Source organism: Sorex araneus, chromosome 6 (assembly GCF_027595985.1).
Source record: "Sorex araneus isolate mSorAra2 chromosome 6, mSorAra2.pri, whole genome shotgun sequence".
NCBI classification, from domain to species: domain Eukaryota; kingdom Metazoa; phylum Chordata; class Mammalia; order Eulipotyphla; family Soricidae; genus Sorex; species Sorex araneus.
In genome coordinates, this window is record NC_073307.1 from 107,000,722 (window position 1) to 107,018,507 (window position 17,786).

Genomic DNA, 17,786 nt, shown 5'->3' on the forward strand with positions numbered 1-17,786 from the left:
ACAAATGTGTTATATGCCTGACAAAGGGCAAAATGAATGAATAAATAAATAAATAAATGAATAAAATAAGCCACCAGATGCTTCAGTTATGACAGGGAAGATTTGAAAATTACCACCAGAATGTTCAAGTACAAATAAAATTTAGTGCAATATGTTTCAGATGCCAGAGTTGAAAAATTAATTATGTAAATGAGAATAAATGGTATACCATATCATATTAAATGATTTGAATTTATTTATAGGTTAAAATAATATAGAAATAAATCACTACAAATTGACTTTTGCTGATTTATCTTCTGATAATTTATTTGCCATTTCTTTAAGTTTTGTTGGAACAAGCAATATGGAATAAATGTGTTATATGCTTTCCAAAGGGGGCGGTCAGGGGATGGCAGGGACCCTGGGGACACTGGTGTTGGGACTGGTGTTGCAACATTGCCTGAAACTATTCCTTTATAAAAAAAAAAACTATATAGATCGTGGTGTCTTTATCAAAAATTAACATATTAAAAAAGAAATTTCAGTTATTTATCATTGGGTTTCAGGCATACACTGTATCGACACCAATCCCTTTACCAGCGTCCACTTTCCTCCACCAATACCCCTCACACTCTTTTGCTTCTCCATCAGTCTGTTTCTAAGAGAGGAACAATTTTTTTCTAGATTTTTATTTAGTTGAATCACAGTGAAATACAAAATTGTACACTATTGGGTTTAGGTTATACAATATTCTGAAACCTGTCTATTCACCAGTGTACATTTCCCACCACCAATGTCCCGAGTTTCCCTCCCATATACCCTCCCACCCTTGCACCCATGCCTGCCTTCATGGCAGGCACTTTTCTCCTATCTCTCTTTCTTTCTCACACCTCTCTCTCTCTCTCTCTCTCTCTCTCTCTCTCTCTCTCTCATTATCCACCCCCCCTTCATTTTGGACATTATCGGTGTCAAGACAGATACTAAAAGGTGATCAGGCATATTTCTTTCCCTATTTTCAGCACTAAGTTTCTACTCAAAATCATTTCCAACTATTATTGTCATACTGTTCCCTTCTCTATACGAACAGCCATTCACCCGCTCCGCTCCCCCCCACACTCTTGTGGCAAGCTTCCAACCATTTACCAGTCTTTTCCTGTCCCCTGTTTTCCCTTATCTTGGATTGGATATATATATATATATATATATATATGTTATATGTGTGTGTGTGTATATGGATTGGATTGGATCTTGGATTGTAAACTATATATATGTGTGTGTAAGTATGTGTATATATATACTTACACACATGTATATCCAGATGTATATATATCCCATAAGTGAATGCTGTCATTCTATATCTGTCCCACTTCTGATTTATTTTACTCAGCATACCACTCTCCATGTCCATCCATTAATAAGCACATTACGTGATCTCATTTTTCCTACTGACCGTATAGTATGCTATTTGGTAGATGTACATCAGTTTCTTTACCCAGTCATTCTTGGGTGCCCAGGGTGTTTCTAGATTCTGCTATTTTGAATACTGCTGTGATGTTTCTGCTGTATTTTGTTTCCCCCACTCCAGCTTCCCCAGGTATATTCACAGAGTGGTATTGGTGCTATTGCTGGGTCAAATGGGAGATCAACTTCTGTTTTTTGAGGAATGTCCATATTGTTTTCCAAAAAAGTCTGGATCAGTCCACATTCACATCATAATGAGGAAGCATTCCTTTATCACTACATCCATGTAAACACTGGTTGCTCTTGTACTTTTGGATATGTGACAGTCTCTTTGGTGTGAGATGATATCTTTTTATTTTTTTAATTAAAATTTTATTGAATCACCTTGTGGAGGGTTAAATAGTTCTCAGGATTATGTCAGTTATAAAATACTCAAACACCCTTCCCTTCACCCGTGCCCATATTCCATCACCAACCACCCCATTATACCTCCCGCCCCCTCCCCGTCCCCGCCCTTGTACGTGATAAGTTTCACTTCGTTTACGCTTTATCTTGGTTACAGTCCATGTTTCAACACATAACTCACTATTGTTGCTAGGGTTTCCCCCCAAAGAGAAGACAGTCCCACTGTCAAGGAAGCATTTGATGGCTCTCCATTGCTGAGAATGTAGAGATATTAAGTCCCGCTGTTTGTTACATAACTTTTCTATTTTTTTTCCCCCCTCGTCCCGAGCCACCGAGATCACGCCTGTTTAGTAATCACCACGCTGTCTGACAAAGGGAAAACAAACCAAAAAAGATGGTTATTTCCCGTCATCAGCCGGCGTGGGGCTCTGGCTTAGTTGATAGTCTGGTAGAATGTCTGCAAGCAGTTTCTGGAACCAAAAGTAATACGCTGGTATTGGCCCCGGCTTGAGATTCCACCAGCGTCCTGCTGTTCCAAGTACATAATAATTTATTCCCTTGTATCCCATTCCCACGCCACCAGGTCCGTGTCAGCTTAATGGGCATCATACTATGGTTAACGACACGCCGCGTTTCTTCCCGAGAAAGAAGGATATTTCTTCTCAGCCGGCGTGGGGATATGGCTTAGTTCAGTCTATAGAAATGGCTACCACTTTGGTAGCCTTCAATATTTCAGCACAAGATTTACTATTCTTGTTAGGATTTCCCACCAAAGTCGTTAAAAAGGAACCATTTCATATCGGTGATGATTAAATGACAATAGGTTGCGCGGCCATGGCAGCAGCCTCGCGGCTTTGAATTTCTGTATATAAAGTCCAGGAAAAGTACCGCCAGAAATTACACGTCGCTACAAACTTTAACCCTATTATGGTCCCCCCAAAGTCCAACCCATTACAAAGGAACCATTTCATATTGCTGATGATTAGATGACATTAGGCTGCTGCGGCCGCACGGTTTTGGGTTTCTATATAAAGCCCAGGGAAAATTCTGCCTAAAGTTCTATCACTACAATCTTTTACCCTTCAACAAAAAACTCAGTACTATTGTTTGGAGTTTCCCCCCATGGTAAGGCCTGCCAAAAAGGAACATTTACACGTTGCTGACAATCAAGACATATTAGGTCGCGTGGCTGCTATCGGTTTTGGATTTCTATATGAAGTCCAGGGAAAATTCTTTTGGTAATTGCATGACTCGCTGGCAGCGCCTGGGCCAGAAGCTCCGAGCACACAGTTTGGAGGCATTTTGGGGGCGCCGCTCGTGTCCAAAGTGGTTCAGTTGCCTCCGGGGTCGATCTTGCGCGGGGCCGGAAAGGGATATCTTAGTTTTTATTTGATTTGTATATTCCTGATGATTAGTGATGTAGATCTTTTTTTTCTTGAGCCTTTTGGCCATTTGAATTTCTTCTTTAAAGAAATTTCTGTTCATTTCTTCTCATTCTGTGATGGAGTTGGGTGTTTATTTATTGAAAAGTTCTACCAGTGTCTTATATACCTTTGATATTAACCCTTTATCAGATGGTATTGGGTAAATAAATTTTCCCAATCTGTGGGCTGCCTTTTTATGTTAGATACCATTTCTTTTGAGGTACAGAAGCGTCTTAGTTTCATGTAGTCCCATTTGTTTATCGGATTCTACTTACTTACTCCGCGGTGTTTCATCTTTGAAGATGCCTTTAACTTCAATATAATGGAAGGTTTTCCTGTGTTTTCTTCCATGTAATTTATTGTTGGATATTAATCCTGAGCATTTTAGGCTTTATCAGTGAATTTCCCCTTTTACTTCCTCCAGGGATGTTTACAGTGCTCTTATAAGCACCTTAAATCCCCTGAGTTTATCTTTAATCTTTCCTTTGTATTTCACCTCTCATTGCCACAATTCTCCAAGCCAGACTTGGTTACTTATAAGCCAAAACGTACTTGACTCTGGGTTTTGTATTTGAAGTGAATTACTTGGTTTTCCGTTTCCCGTATAGCCTTTTCATATTTTACTATAGAGGTATTTTGTAAAAAACTAAAGAACGCCGAGGGGCGAGTGCACTCGTGGGCTCTCCAGGGGGCTCTGTCTCACCACCTGAGTTTGGTGCCCTGGAACCGCAGTGTGTGGGCTGGATCGGGACGGCTGGTAGTCAAGGACAGGCGAAGGAAGAACGAGGACCAAGCTGGTTGCTGATTAGTTACCGTTTATTCAATCTTCCATCTTTCTCATCTCCCGCACTCCCAGCTCCGGCCTCTCTCTGGATCAATTGCACGCTTCAATTCTGGCTTCTCTGTCTCCTCCTCCTACTCTCTCCCACCTTGCCTTCTAGGCTACACCCAGCCAGGTAGCAAAATCAACATAAGAAAAGCCCTTCCTGAGGGCAGGGCACTCCAAAACCCTTCCTCACTCTTAAGGTTTTTTTTCTTTTCCTTAGTCCAGGAACTTATTAACATCTTAATACTAGTGATTTTTGTATGGACATAGCAAGGGATACATTGAGGCTTGCAAGGCAGCTCTCCTGGCAACATCTTGCCACAGGCTCAGACCACAGCACTCAGGCCAGATTAATCATTCCTCACCCTAGCAGGGTCCAAATCTAGTTATCACTGTTTGGATCATGACAGCATTTGTCCATGATCAAGCTCTTAACTTATAGTTAAGCATTAGGCACTTTGGCCAGGCCCATCTTGATGCCAGGGTAGCACACAACTCACCACTTGCCCTGGGTCCTTCTTGTTCCACGTCGGGATCGTGCTTTGGGGGTGCTAGGAAGTAAGGGCAGCTGAGGCTTAGGTCAAGAGAACAGATGCCCAGGAGGAAAATATCATGCAGAGTCAAATGACTCCCAGGTTACAAAAGCACAGCATTTGCTAAGTCTTCCTGTGTCCACACAAAAAGGACATGGCTCTGAATAAACTATGCAAAGGACTCAAGGAGAAGAGAAAAACAATATTTACAAGTCAACAGAACACTAAGAAAGAAGCTACAAATATGCACAGAGGAATGGGAGCACTGTGATGGGAGTAACCCAATAAGCCTAAATTACCTGAAGCTATGTTATCCTACAGTACTCCAATGACTCTTATGATCTTCCTTTTCATCTTCACTGTCCTCTGCCAAGTGAGAATCATCTTTCTTGGTCTTCACATCATTTTCTTCAGAATCCTCGCTATCTTCCTGTGAATTCTTTCCAGACCTTCTCTTATTTTTGGACTGGAGCAATAGCACACAGGTAGGGTGTTTGCCTTGCACCGGACCAACCCGGGTTCGATTCCTCTGTCCCTCTCAAAGAGCCCGGCAAGGTACGGAGAGTATCTCGCCAGCTCAGCAGCGCCTGGCAAGCTACCCATGGTGTATTTGATATGCCAGAAGCAGTAACAAGTCTCACAATAGAGATGTTACTGGTGCCCGGGAGCAAATCAGTGAACAACAAGGAAGACAGTGCTCTTATTTTTAGCTACTGGGGGAGATGATCAAATTTTCTTAGTTGAAGGGCCTGAATCTCTTCCATAATCTTCATCAGCATCATCAGATTCCTGAAACTGTGAATAATCCACGACCTTCCTATTTCTGACAGGCCGGGACATGTTCGAAGTCCAAAGAGGACCAAGCCAAGAAGCCAGAGACCAGGACCCCCCCACCCCACCCCACCCCACCCCGAGGGCTCAATGCCCCATCTCCCTCCCCCAACTTCGGCCTAAGAGGCCACTGCCGCCAAACCCCAACCTGCAGGCTTCTCAAACTCCACCGTTTCTTGGTTCAGGGCCCTTTAATCAGACGAGCCCCCACCCACCCCCTTCCCCTGTCTCTTCAAAAACACTATCCTTTTCATTTCTGCAGCATAGCTTTTTATTTTTAATTCCTTCTGTTGACCTTTGACTGATTCTCCTTTCCTTGTTCCTTCAAACATATACTTTTGACTGATTCTTTCCTTTTTCCTTCAAACTTAAGCCTAAATAATTCGTGAGACATTTTTATGGTCATATATTGTGACATAGCATTAACTATTTACTTATCTATACTGTGATGACTCTCATCTTTATACCACTTCTGCATCCATATGACCTAATATCTGATTGCTTTATTAGTTATGATCTGAAGGTAATTTTTATGTCTCTATAAATTTCTTCATTGACTTAAGAGTTATTTGCAAGCATATTTAGTCTCCACAATTCAGATTTTTTTGTTTTCAAAAAAATTAGTCTTCACTAGCTAGTCATATTCATAAAAATGGGAAAGATGCTTGCTATAATTTTAACTTCATACATTTTAATATTTATATATTCAAGTATCTATGAAGACTTCTTTTGTCTCCCAAACATATGAGCTAAACTTGAGAATGTTCTATGTGTATTGAAGACTCTGTTTATATCTATTAAGTTCATTCAGTTATTTCCCTTAATACTTTTATTTTTTGTTCATTTTTGCACCAGGTAGTAAGAGGAATGCTGAGATTTCTTACTGTATGGTGTTCCTATCCATGTATTCATTGATTTTTTTTAATCGTTGTTTTATATACATGGGTTCACAAGTATTGGGTGCACATATATTAATGACTATTACACTTTTATGATAGGTCAAACTTTTGGTCACTTGTTGGGAGCCTGTGCTAGTTAAATATTAAGAAAGTTCTTGGCCTCAGGACGTGTTGTCTAAAGGCTGGTTTATAGAATCCAGTGTGTTGGGGTTACACATTCTAAGGGCTGACTTTCTTGTTTTCCTAGCGGATTCTTTCCCTGTCCTTATGGCAGAACATGTTGCTAAGGTGTATAAATATATCACCTGTATCACCTGTCGTCCCATTGCTCATCAATTTGCTCGAGCGAGTGCCAGGAACATCTCCATTCGTCCCTGTCACGTGCTAATATAGCCCAATGGTGTCTGCTTGCTCCAGGAACACAAAGAGCATTATTGTTACTGTTTTTGGCATATTGAATACACCATGGGTATCTTGCCAGGTTCTGCTGTGTGGGCGGGATACCCTCGGTAGCTGTCAGGCTCTCTGAGAGATACGGAGGCTTTTGGGGAAGCCTCTAATTCCCCCTACAAGGTCCTCCCAGTCTACCAAATGCAAGCTTTTGGTCAACTGGCATGTTGTAACGATCTGAACACTGACAAATAAACCACACCTTGTGCATGGACCTGCTGCTTACATACAGAAAGTACTATCTAGATTGACACAGTCGATGCAAGGAGTCCAGCCCTGCACCTACCTGTGTCTCTGGGCAGCACTGCGTCGCTCTCTTCCGTCCCTGTTGTAACGGAAATATATAAATATAAATGTATAAATATATAAAAAAGGAAAATATTATGGAAACTATATAATTATAGAAAAACATCATTGATGTCTAGAAGCTCAGTACATTCTAAACTTATATATGCTGAACATTCCTGTATATTTTTCCAGTGTATGCTTCCTTCTAAAGACTTATCAAAGTCAGTTGCTTGTTCAATAAAGATGCTGCATGAGCATTGTTTGTCCAGCCCTCCTTACCCCATTGTCCTTCTCCCTTCGACCCTGTTCGACTTGGCCATGTGGGACATGGCAGTCATTATATTATACCCACATTTGTTTCATCTTTTGGCCAGCTGCATTTGTTTCCTTATTTGTTTTTTTTGTTTGTTTGTTTGTTTGTGGGGCAACACTTCCAATGTTCAGGACTTACTTCATTGATGGTGGAATGCCACCTGGATCTGCTTCTCTGGAAAATAATATAGAGACTTCTCAAAAACATAAAGTAAGAATTACCATGTGACTCAGTGATTTCAACACTTGGCATCTATCCCATGAACACTGTGATTAACATGGAGAGAAATGTACACCTCTATGACCACTGCAGGAATAATGATCATCGCAATGCTGAGTCAGAGGTCACTGCTGGCAATGCTTGGGGAAAATATGCAATATGAGACTTCATGGGACGTATTTGGTCCCTGTGAAAGTCAAGTACTTTAACCCCTGTACTATTATTATTCTAGACTCTAAATGTCTATTTTATCATATATGAGAATTCACAATAGCAGTTACTGCATTCTTCTGCAATAATATATTGGAACACCCTATTCTACCATTTCACTTTGAGATGTCTTTCTAGTTCCATGTGAAACTCTTATACATACAGTATGCATGTACCCTATTTTTCTTTTCAGTTGATGAGCCATTCTGTTTTGGATTTAATGAGTTTGTTCAGTTTGACATTAACGTTTAGAGTAATTCTATTACATTGTATGTAGGCATTACTTATTTTCATCTAGCTTTGGGTTTTTAAAAATTTATATTTCTGTTGTTTCTTTTTCTGTTTCAAAGCATTTACTGAGATGAATTTCCAGTTCAGTCTATTTATTTATTTTGTTTTGTTAGTTAGTGCTCAAGAATTTTCATATGTGGAATATAATGTAACTGAGAAGTACAAGTTGGCAACGATGCAACTTCTGGCAGATATCTCTCTGGACTTAGTTACTAAAATACTAAATTACAGAAACCCAAAACTGAGAGGCCGCTAAGTGTGGTCACTCGACCTCATACCTCTTCATCCTCAGCAATGGAAAACAAATTATCTAATGCTTCCTTTTCAGCAGGTCTGACTTTAGGGGAGAGACTCTCCAAACAATAATAGTGAGTTTTGTTGAAATATTGTATGCAATCAAAGTGAAAGTAAAGTGAAATTTATTAGTTACTCAGGCGGGGGGGGGGCTTAGGGCAGGGGGGTAGGGGCTTGGGGGGGTTGGGGTGTGAGGGGGCGGGGTGGAGCTATACTGGGATTCTTGGTGGTGGAATATGAGCACTGGTGAAGGGATGGGTATTCGAGCATTGTATAACTGAGATTTAAACCTGAAAACTTTGTAACTTTCCACATGGTGACTCAATAAAAAATTTAAAAAATAAAATAAAAAAAAAGAATTTTGTGATTAGCAAATTTTGTGTTTTGTGATTAGCATTAAGGTCGCATCACCTTCTTGAATCTAATAGCCTTCTTATGTTGATATCAGCTAACCGTTATATAAATGTAGAATCTCTTTTTTCTGCCAATTTTATATTTTCTGTTTGTTTGCTGCATTCTTTACTTTTTATTTCTGATTTTACATTTCTAATTATCATCTTCTTCAAGGTCTATGATTTCTGCTGCTGCTGTTTTGTGCTTCCGGGCCACAGTAATCAATGCTCAGAGCTTACTCTTCACTCTGCACTCAGGGATTATTAGTAACAGAGCTTCAGAACTATATAGAATTCCTGGATTCAACCAAGGTAGGCCACATGCAAGACAAGCACCTTCGCAGTTGTAATATCTCTCTGGCTTCCTTGTGATATTTTTAAGGTGCCAGAGAGAGAATGCTTATCTCCTGCATGGGAGACATGTGCTGGACCATTGAGTCACCTATGACTTATAACATTTCTTGTAGAGAAGGCATGGTAGTAGTAAGAATATTGAGCTTAAATTTATTTGAGAGGACATTATTTCTCTCCTGCACTTAAATAATTATTTGAATATAGTCTATACTGCTTCCCTTCACCATTTTTCTCCCCACTTTTTTAATTGAATCACCATGAGATACATAGTTACAAAGTTGTTCATGATTGGGTTTCAATAATAAATGTTGCAATATCAGTTCACCAGTGTACATTATCCCCTTATCCCCACCAATTTCCCCCATATCCACTCACCCCCTTTCTTGCCTCTATGGGAGGTACTCTTTTCTTTTCTGTCTCTGTCTCTGTCTCTCTGTCTCTGTCTCTTCTCTCTCTCTATCTATCTATCTATCTCTCCCTCTCTCTCTCTCTCTCTCTATCTATCTATCTATCTATCTATCTATCTATCTATCTATCTATCTATCTATCTATCTATCTCCTTTTAGGGATTGTGGTTGCAATACAGGCACTGAAAGGAGATCCTGTTACCTTTACCTCCTTTTAGTCCTAAGTTTTTTCCCAGAGTGATTATTTTAAAATATATTACTCTTATACTGGCTCTTTTAATGGAGTCTGATACTATACATGGAATTCCATTTTTACTAATACTTATTAATATTTTCTCCTCCATTTGTTTCACTTCTCTGACAAAATCTATCTTAGATTTCTAATATTGTTTCCTCTGCAAGACTGAGTCTACTTCTGAGATTTGAATTTCACTCAATGGGTTCTTCATACCTAGCTCTCTTTGAATGTTATAGTGTGTGACACAATTCTATTTAGGAAGCATGAAGGAGAAAGATATGAAAAAGAGTAGAGAGAGACAGAAACAGAGACCCATAAAATAATAGAAATTTATGCACTGTAAGATGGAATGTGGGTGGATTAGAATGGAATTCCTATTTGAAATTTTAATACCATTCTTTTCTATACTAAAGAAAGTTTTATGCCCATAAAAGTTCATTTAAATAATCTTGAACCTATTTTTATAACTGTATCACTGTCATCCCATTGCTCATTGATTTGCTCAAGCAGGCACTAATAATGTCTCTATCGTTAGACTTGCTGTTACTGTTTTTGGCATATCGAATACACCACAGGTAGCTTGCCATGCTCTGCCATGCGGGCGAGACACTTTTGGTATCGTGCCAGCCTGTCCGAGAGGGGCAAAGCAATCAAACCCGGGTCAGCTGCTGCGTGCAAGGCAAATACCCTACCCGCTGCGCTATTGCTCCAGTCCACTATTTTTATATATTTAAGATTCTCTATTTTTGTTAAAAATTTTGTTTTGAGGAAATGTAAATCAATTCTGTGATATTCTCTAATTCTATATCTTTCAATTTGATTACTAAAGCTTTATCGTTTCTTTAAGTGTTTCATCTTGTTTTTACAACAGTTGTCCGCTAAATCTTTCTGCTATGCATCTGTTAGCTTTTACTGTTTTCCTGTATGTAGAGTTATGACCTTAGATTAAGAATGCTCCTTTGATTATATGGCCATCATGGAGTCAGGGAAAGTAACGAGAAAATTAAAAGCCAGTATTAACCCTGTGTTGCTATTTAGAAGGCGTGTGAGATAAGCAATTTAATTTCAGTCCTCCGTACTATCTCTTTTCCTCTGTAGCTATAACCACCTCTATCCATATAAAAATCATTTTTATTCCATTTCTCTAACTCTGGATCATGGTTATATCTCAAAAGTATTTAATTCCACAAAACATTGAGAAATGGGGGAAGAATTAAGGAGGTTCTTCTGCCACTAGCTGAAAGCACCAAGAATGTTTTGGGTTCCAGAGCTCAGTTACTGCTAATAATGCAGTTTCTTGCTAAAGTCATCCTATGTTGGGTCCTGTATGGCAGTTGATGGTGTTCCATGACATTCTGTTGATCTCCTTCACATCTAATATTCCCTGGCTACATTTAAGTTTATCTAGTGATTTTTTATTTTTGATCGCATTATTTTATGTCTTATAGAACATCTTGAATACTTAATTATTTTTATGTATATAATTTTTCCTCATTTGTTAAATTTCTTTTCTGAGTTTTTTTGGAGTTTATTGAGTTTCTTAAGGCACATAAGTTTAGAGAGTATTTTTAACACACACACATATATGCATATATGTGTATACAAGTCACTGTATCACTGTCATCACATTGCTCATCGATTTGCCCGAGCAGGCACCAGTAACATCTTCATTGTGAGACTTGTTGTTACAGTTTTTTTGCGTATCAAATATACCACAAGTAGCTTGCCAATATACACATATACGTGTTTTGGGAGATCACACCTGGCAGTACTCAGGGCTCACTCATGGCTTTATCTCAGGGTTCACCTTCGGAAGTGCTCAGAGGACCATAGAGATGCCAGGGATAAAAACAAACCTAGGTCAGTTTTATGAAAGACAAGCACATTACATGCTGTACTATCTCTGCAGCTTTCAGTCATATATTTTTAATTATACATTAATCAGTTCAAATTGTCTGTACCTTTTAGCTATCTAGGTTATTGATTCATTATGCAAATCCTTTGTTAATGTCATGTTTTCTTGAGTTTTTAGGCCCTTGAAGTTTTACATTGCTGCTTTCTCATTGTGGTATCAAACACTTCCTAAAAATTTGGCTAGTTGCACAAGCACACAGAGTGTTTCTTAGTTTATTTGGATCGTGTTATCTAGATGTTTCCAAGATACGGCACATCAATCATAATCTTGTCATTGTAGCTTGTAGAATAATTTTTAAGCATCTATACCTTCTCTGGGTCTTATAACCAAGATACTGACCTCTGGAAATATTTATTTATTTCTTTCCTTGAAGGTGGAACAGTAACTAAATATATAATTTTTCCCTTGCCTATATATTATCTGTTTATTTTTTTGTTTACCTTATTACCTCTTCCCACTAATTTAAAGACCATGCAGGACCAGTTGACTACACAGTGGGAGAAAATGTGCTTTTGAGTTTTTAACGTATCCATGAATCAGGCCAGGGGTATGTGAGTAAGCATCACCTGGAACCTCGTGAGAGGACTTCCTGCTGAAGTTGAGCATGTTCAATTGGAACCATTGTTCTTCAGCACTTTTTCTAAATTCTTATTTAGAAAATAAGATATCTGCTTTGAAATCTTTATGTATTTCTCTAATCTTTATTAGAAAATAAGATTTCTGCTTTGAAATCTTTATGTATTTCTCTAATCTTTCCCTTCTCCAGTCAGGAAGATATCTTCTTAGAATTCTGTGTGCTACCACAGAAAAGCATGCTTTTCAGCCATGCCATTAATAAGTACAACATTCTCATTTTTCCCTATAGGAAAGATGATAAGCATTGAAATATTCGACACCCTGTAATGCCACCAAACTCATGCAAGTGTTTCCACCCAGAAAGGTTCTAGTCTATAAGTTCTTTCTAGTCTGTGATTTTCTGCACAGGTCAGAACTGCCTTTTTATTTATTTATTTATTTATTTATTTATTCATTTATTTTGCCACACATAATGAAGAGTTTGGGATGTTTCACTGTATTTTCTGATTTCCATTCTGAGATCTTTAGCACTTGATGGATGCACAAGTGGACATTATTCCAACAAGGCCATTTAGTACATTGTGTAAGATCTCCCAACTCCTGCAGAGTCACAGTTGTTTGGTAATCAACACCTACAGAGTTGTCTATGTGGAACAGTAGTTAAAAATAGGGATGTCTCATGTTACTGTAATATGAATAACCTAAACAAATTTAAGTGCCAATAATAAGTAATATTCATGAAACTACTTAGTAGTCACAAAAAGAATGCTAGCATGTTAAAATAAATTTAAAGAACCTTATACCAGGAAAACAATTGGTTGTATTCCTCTGGTTTAAAAATAAGTATAAGTCTCGGGTGACCCATGGGTCAAGCTCATAAGACACCTCCTACAGGAGCCAGATAATTTCATCATCTGCTATCATCCAGACCGCATGACTTTTTTACCCCGGAAGGGAGCAACATGACACTTGCCATAGCCATGCCACTCCACTTCAGGCTGTTTCACTTGGGGCGCCCCAGAGAAGGTTGTGTGAGAATCCTCCCCATCCCAAGGGACATCCCTGGCAGCCAAAGACCTCGAGAACCTAACTGCCACCATGCTCAAGGCTGCTTCCTACATGCTCAGGAAGAGCCTCACGTATGAGTGAATGAATTCCTGGACTGGACAACCACATTTGCGGACCCTAGTAAAAAAACTACAAGACATATCATAGTCAGAATGATGGATGCCATGGATTGAGACATAATATTGCAAACAGCAAGGTCAAAGAAGGAAATCACATACAAAGGAGCACCCCTTAGATTTACAGCAGACCTATCAGAGGAAACCCTCCAAGCCCGAAGACAATGGGGAAATATAGTGTAAAAACTCAATGAAATGAACATGTCACTAAGAATACTCTATCTGGTTAAACTCTTATTCAAACTGAAGGAACAATACACTTTCATGGATAAACAACATCTCAGGAACTTCATAGACTCAAAACCAAAGTTAAAAGAAGGAGCAAAGGGGCTACTGTAAAACAAGAAAAAACCCTACAACCACAACAAACCCCTACAGAAAGATAGCACAAAAACCCCTGCTAATAATCTCCCTCAATATCAATGGCCTAAATGCACCAATTGAGAGACACAGTGTGGCAAAATGGATTCGGAAACTAAACCCAACATTCTGCTGCCTAAAAGAAACATATCTGAACACTCAGAGTGGACACAGACTCAAAGTCAAAGGATGGAAAACAATCCTGCAAGCAAACAACTCCCTCAAAAAAGCTGGAGTGGCCATACTAGTCTTCAACACCATAGATTTCAGGTTGAAAAGATTAGAAGGGACAGCAAAGGCCATTTTTCAACAATCAAGGGATATGTAGAGCAGGAAGAAATCACACTCCTAAATGTGAACACACCTAATGAGGGACCAACTAAATAATTGAAGTATATGCTAACAGATCTTAAGGAGGACATTGCTAGCAACGCAATAGTAGTTAGAGACTTCAACACTTCAAGATAGAGATCTATCTTCTTGTAGATAGATCTACAAGATTAAAACTCAACAAGGAAACACTGACTTTGAAGGAAGAGATAGAAGAGAGAGGCCTAATAGATTTATACAGGGTTTTGCATCCCCAAAAGAGATAATATACATTTTTTTCTAGTGCTCATAGAACATTTTCCAAAATAGACCATGTTCTGGGTCACAAAACATACCCTCGTAGAATCAGCATGGTGGAAATTGTATCAACTATCTTTGCAGACCACGATGCACTGAAAATAGAAGTTAATCACACACAGACACAGAGAACCAAAACAGACACCTGGAAATTAAACAACTCAATGTTGAACGAGTGGGTTAGGAAGGAAATCAAGGAAGAAATCAAAAGATACCTGGAAACAAATGAGAATGAACACACAAGTTACCAGAACCTATGGGACGCAGCTAAAGCCATGTTAAGGGGAAAATTTATCTTTCCAAGCATTTCTCTGGAAGGAATAAAGGGCCTACATAGATAACCTGCCTTCACAGCTGAAGACCTTAGAAAAAGATCAATAAAGGGAACTTCAACCCAGCCGAAGGAAAGAAATAATAAAACTTAGAGCAGAAATGAACGGCATGGAAACTCAAAAAACAACCTGAAAGAGCTGGTTCTCTGATAAAATAAACAAGATTGATAAACCATTAGCAAGTATCACAAAGAAACAGAGAAAGAACCCTAATAAACTGAATCAGAAATGAAAAGGGGGACATCACAACAGAAACCAAAGAAATTAAAAAGATCATCAGAGACTTCTTTGAAAGGTTGTATGCCATGAAACAAGAGAATCTAGAAGAAACATATAAATTTCTGGATCCTTATCCTTTCCCAAAGTTGAACCAAGAAGATCTAGAATACATGAATAGACTTTTAATATCAAAGAAATTGAAAATGTAATCAAAGTCTTACAAAAAACAAAAGCTCAGGTCCAGATGGATTCACAGGCAAATTTTTCCAAACATTTAAAGAGAACCTATTGACAGTACTTCTCAAGCTTTTCCAGGAAATTGAAGACACAGAAACTCTCCCAAACAGTTTTTATGAGGTACTTATCTCCCTAATACCAAAAGCAAACAAAGACACCACACAAAAAAAGAAAACTACCGGCCATATCCCTGATGAACACGGATGCAAAGATCCTCAACAAAATATTAGCAAATAAAATCCAACAACTCGTCAAAAAGATCATACACCACGACCAAGTGGGATTCATCCCAGGGATGCAAGGATGGTTTAACATTCGGAAATCAATCAACATGATCCATCATATCAACAAAAGAAAAGACAAAAAGCCATATAATTATATCAGTAGATGCAGAGAAAGCATTTGACAAGACCCAGCACCCGTGTATGGTGAAAACTCTCAGCAAAATGGGTATAGAAGGGACTTTCCTCAATATAGCAAAGCCATCTACTACAAGCCTATGGCAAGTGTCATCCTCAATGGGGAATAACTAAGCGCCTTCCCTCTAAGATCAGGGATGAGACAAGGACGCCCACTCTCACCACTTCCACTCAATATAATACTGGAAGTACTTGCAATAGCAATTAGGCAAGAAAAGGATATTAAGGGCATTCAGGTAGAAAAGGAAGTTTGCCATGGATTTGTGGTTGATGGCTTTGACTATATTGAGAAAAGTTCCTTCAAAACCCATTTTAGTGAGAGTTTTCATCATAAGCGGGGTGCGGATCCTGTCAAATGCTTTCTCTGCATCTATTGATATGGTCATCTGGTTTTTATCTTTTCTTTTGTTGATATGATAGATTGTGTTGGTTGAATTCTGAGTGTTAAACCATCCTTCCGTCCTCAGGATAAATCGCACTTGGTGGTGGTGTATGATCTTTTTAATGAATTGCTGCATTCTATTTGCTAATATTTTGTTGAGAATCTTTGCATCTGTGTTCATCAGAAATTTAGACTGTAGGGGCCGGAGCGATAGCACAGCGGGCAGGGCGTTTGCCTTGCACGCGGCCGACCCGGGTTCGATCCCCGGCATCCCATATGGTCCCCCAAGCACCGCCAGGAGTAATTTCTGAGTGCAGAGCCAGGAGTAACCCCTGAACATCGCTGGGTGTGACCCAAAAAGCAAAAAAAAAAATTTAGACTGTAGTTTTCTTTTTTTGTGGTGTCTTTGTTTGTTTTTGGTATTAGGGAGATATGTGCCTCATAGTAACTGTTCGGGAGAGTTCCTGTGTCTTCAATTTCCTGGAAAAGCTTGAGAAGACCGGTAAAAAGTCCTACTTAAATGTTTAGAAGAATTTGCTAGTGAAATCATCAGGGAGATGCAGATCAAAACAACTATGAGATACAACCTTACATCACAGAGACCGGCAGACATCCAAAAGAACAAAAGCAACCTCTGTTGGCGTGGATGTGGGGAGAAAGGGATCCTCCTACACTGCTGGTGGGAATGCTTACTGGTTCAGCCCTTTTGGAAAACAATATGGTTGCTTCTCAAAAGATTATAAACTAAGCTCCCATTTGACCCAGCAATACCACTTCTGGGAATATATCCTGGAGAGGCAAACAGGTATAGTCAAAAATGACATCTGCACTTGTATGTTCATCGAAGCACTCTTTACAATAGCCAGAATTTGGAAAAAACCCGAGTGCCCTAGAATAGATGACTGGTTAAAGAAACTTGATATATCTACACAGTGGAATACTATGCAGCTGTCAGAAAAGATGAAGTCATGATATTTGCATATAAGTGGATCAACATGGAAAGTATCATTCTAAGTGAAATGAGTCAGAAAGAGAGAGACAGATGTAGAATAATTGCACTCATCTGGGGAATATAAAACAACAGAATGGGAGACTAATACCCAAGAATAGTAGAAATAAGTACCAGGTTTGCTCCATGGCTTGGAAGCCAGCCTCACATGCTAGGAGAAAAGGCAGTTTAGATAGAGAAGGGTACACCAAGTAGAGTGCGGTTGGAGGACCCGCTCGGGATGAGAGAGGCGTGCTGAAAGCAGACTATAGTTTGAACACGATGGCCACCCAATACCTCCATTGCAAACCACAACACCCAAAAGAAGAGAGAGAACAAAAGGGAATGCCCTGCCACAGAGGCAGGGTGGGGTGGGCTCTTTCATCTTTCCTGAGGAAGGCTTGCATAGCTATAAAATTTCCCCTTAATACAGCTTTAGCTGCATCCCATGGGTTTTGGTAACTCATGTCTTCATTCTCATTTGTTTCCAGGTATCTTTTGAACTTTTCCTTGATTTCCTTCCTGACCCACTCATTGTTCAACATTGAGTTGTTTAGTTTCCAGGTGTTTGATTTGGTTCTCTCCATCTGTGCATGGTTAACTTCTGTTTTCAGTGCATCATCATTTAGAAAGATAGTTGATACAACTTCTATCTTGCTGATTCTATTGAGGTATGTTATGTGAACCAGCACATTGTCTATCCTGGAAAATTTTCCCTGTGCACTGGAAAAGA

At 39.2% G+C, this 17,786-nt stretch overlaps 1 pseudogene; it reads right to left on the reverse strand.

Moving 5' to 3' along the window:
* The window catches only part of LOC129405924 (interferon-induced very large GTPase 1-like), a 31,324-nt pseudogene extending 25,856 nt beyond the window's left edge, over nucleotides 1-5,468 (reverse strand).
* Nucleotides 5,469-17,786: the final 12,318 nt, after the last annotated feature.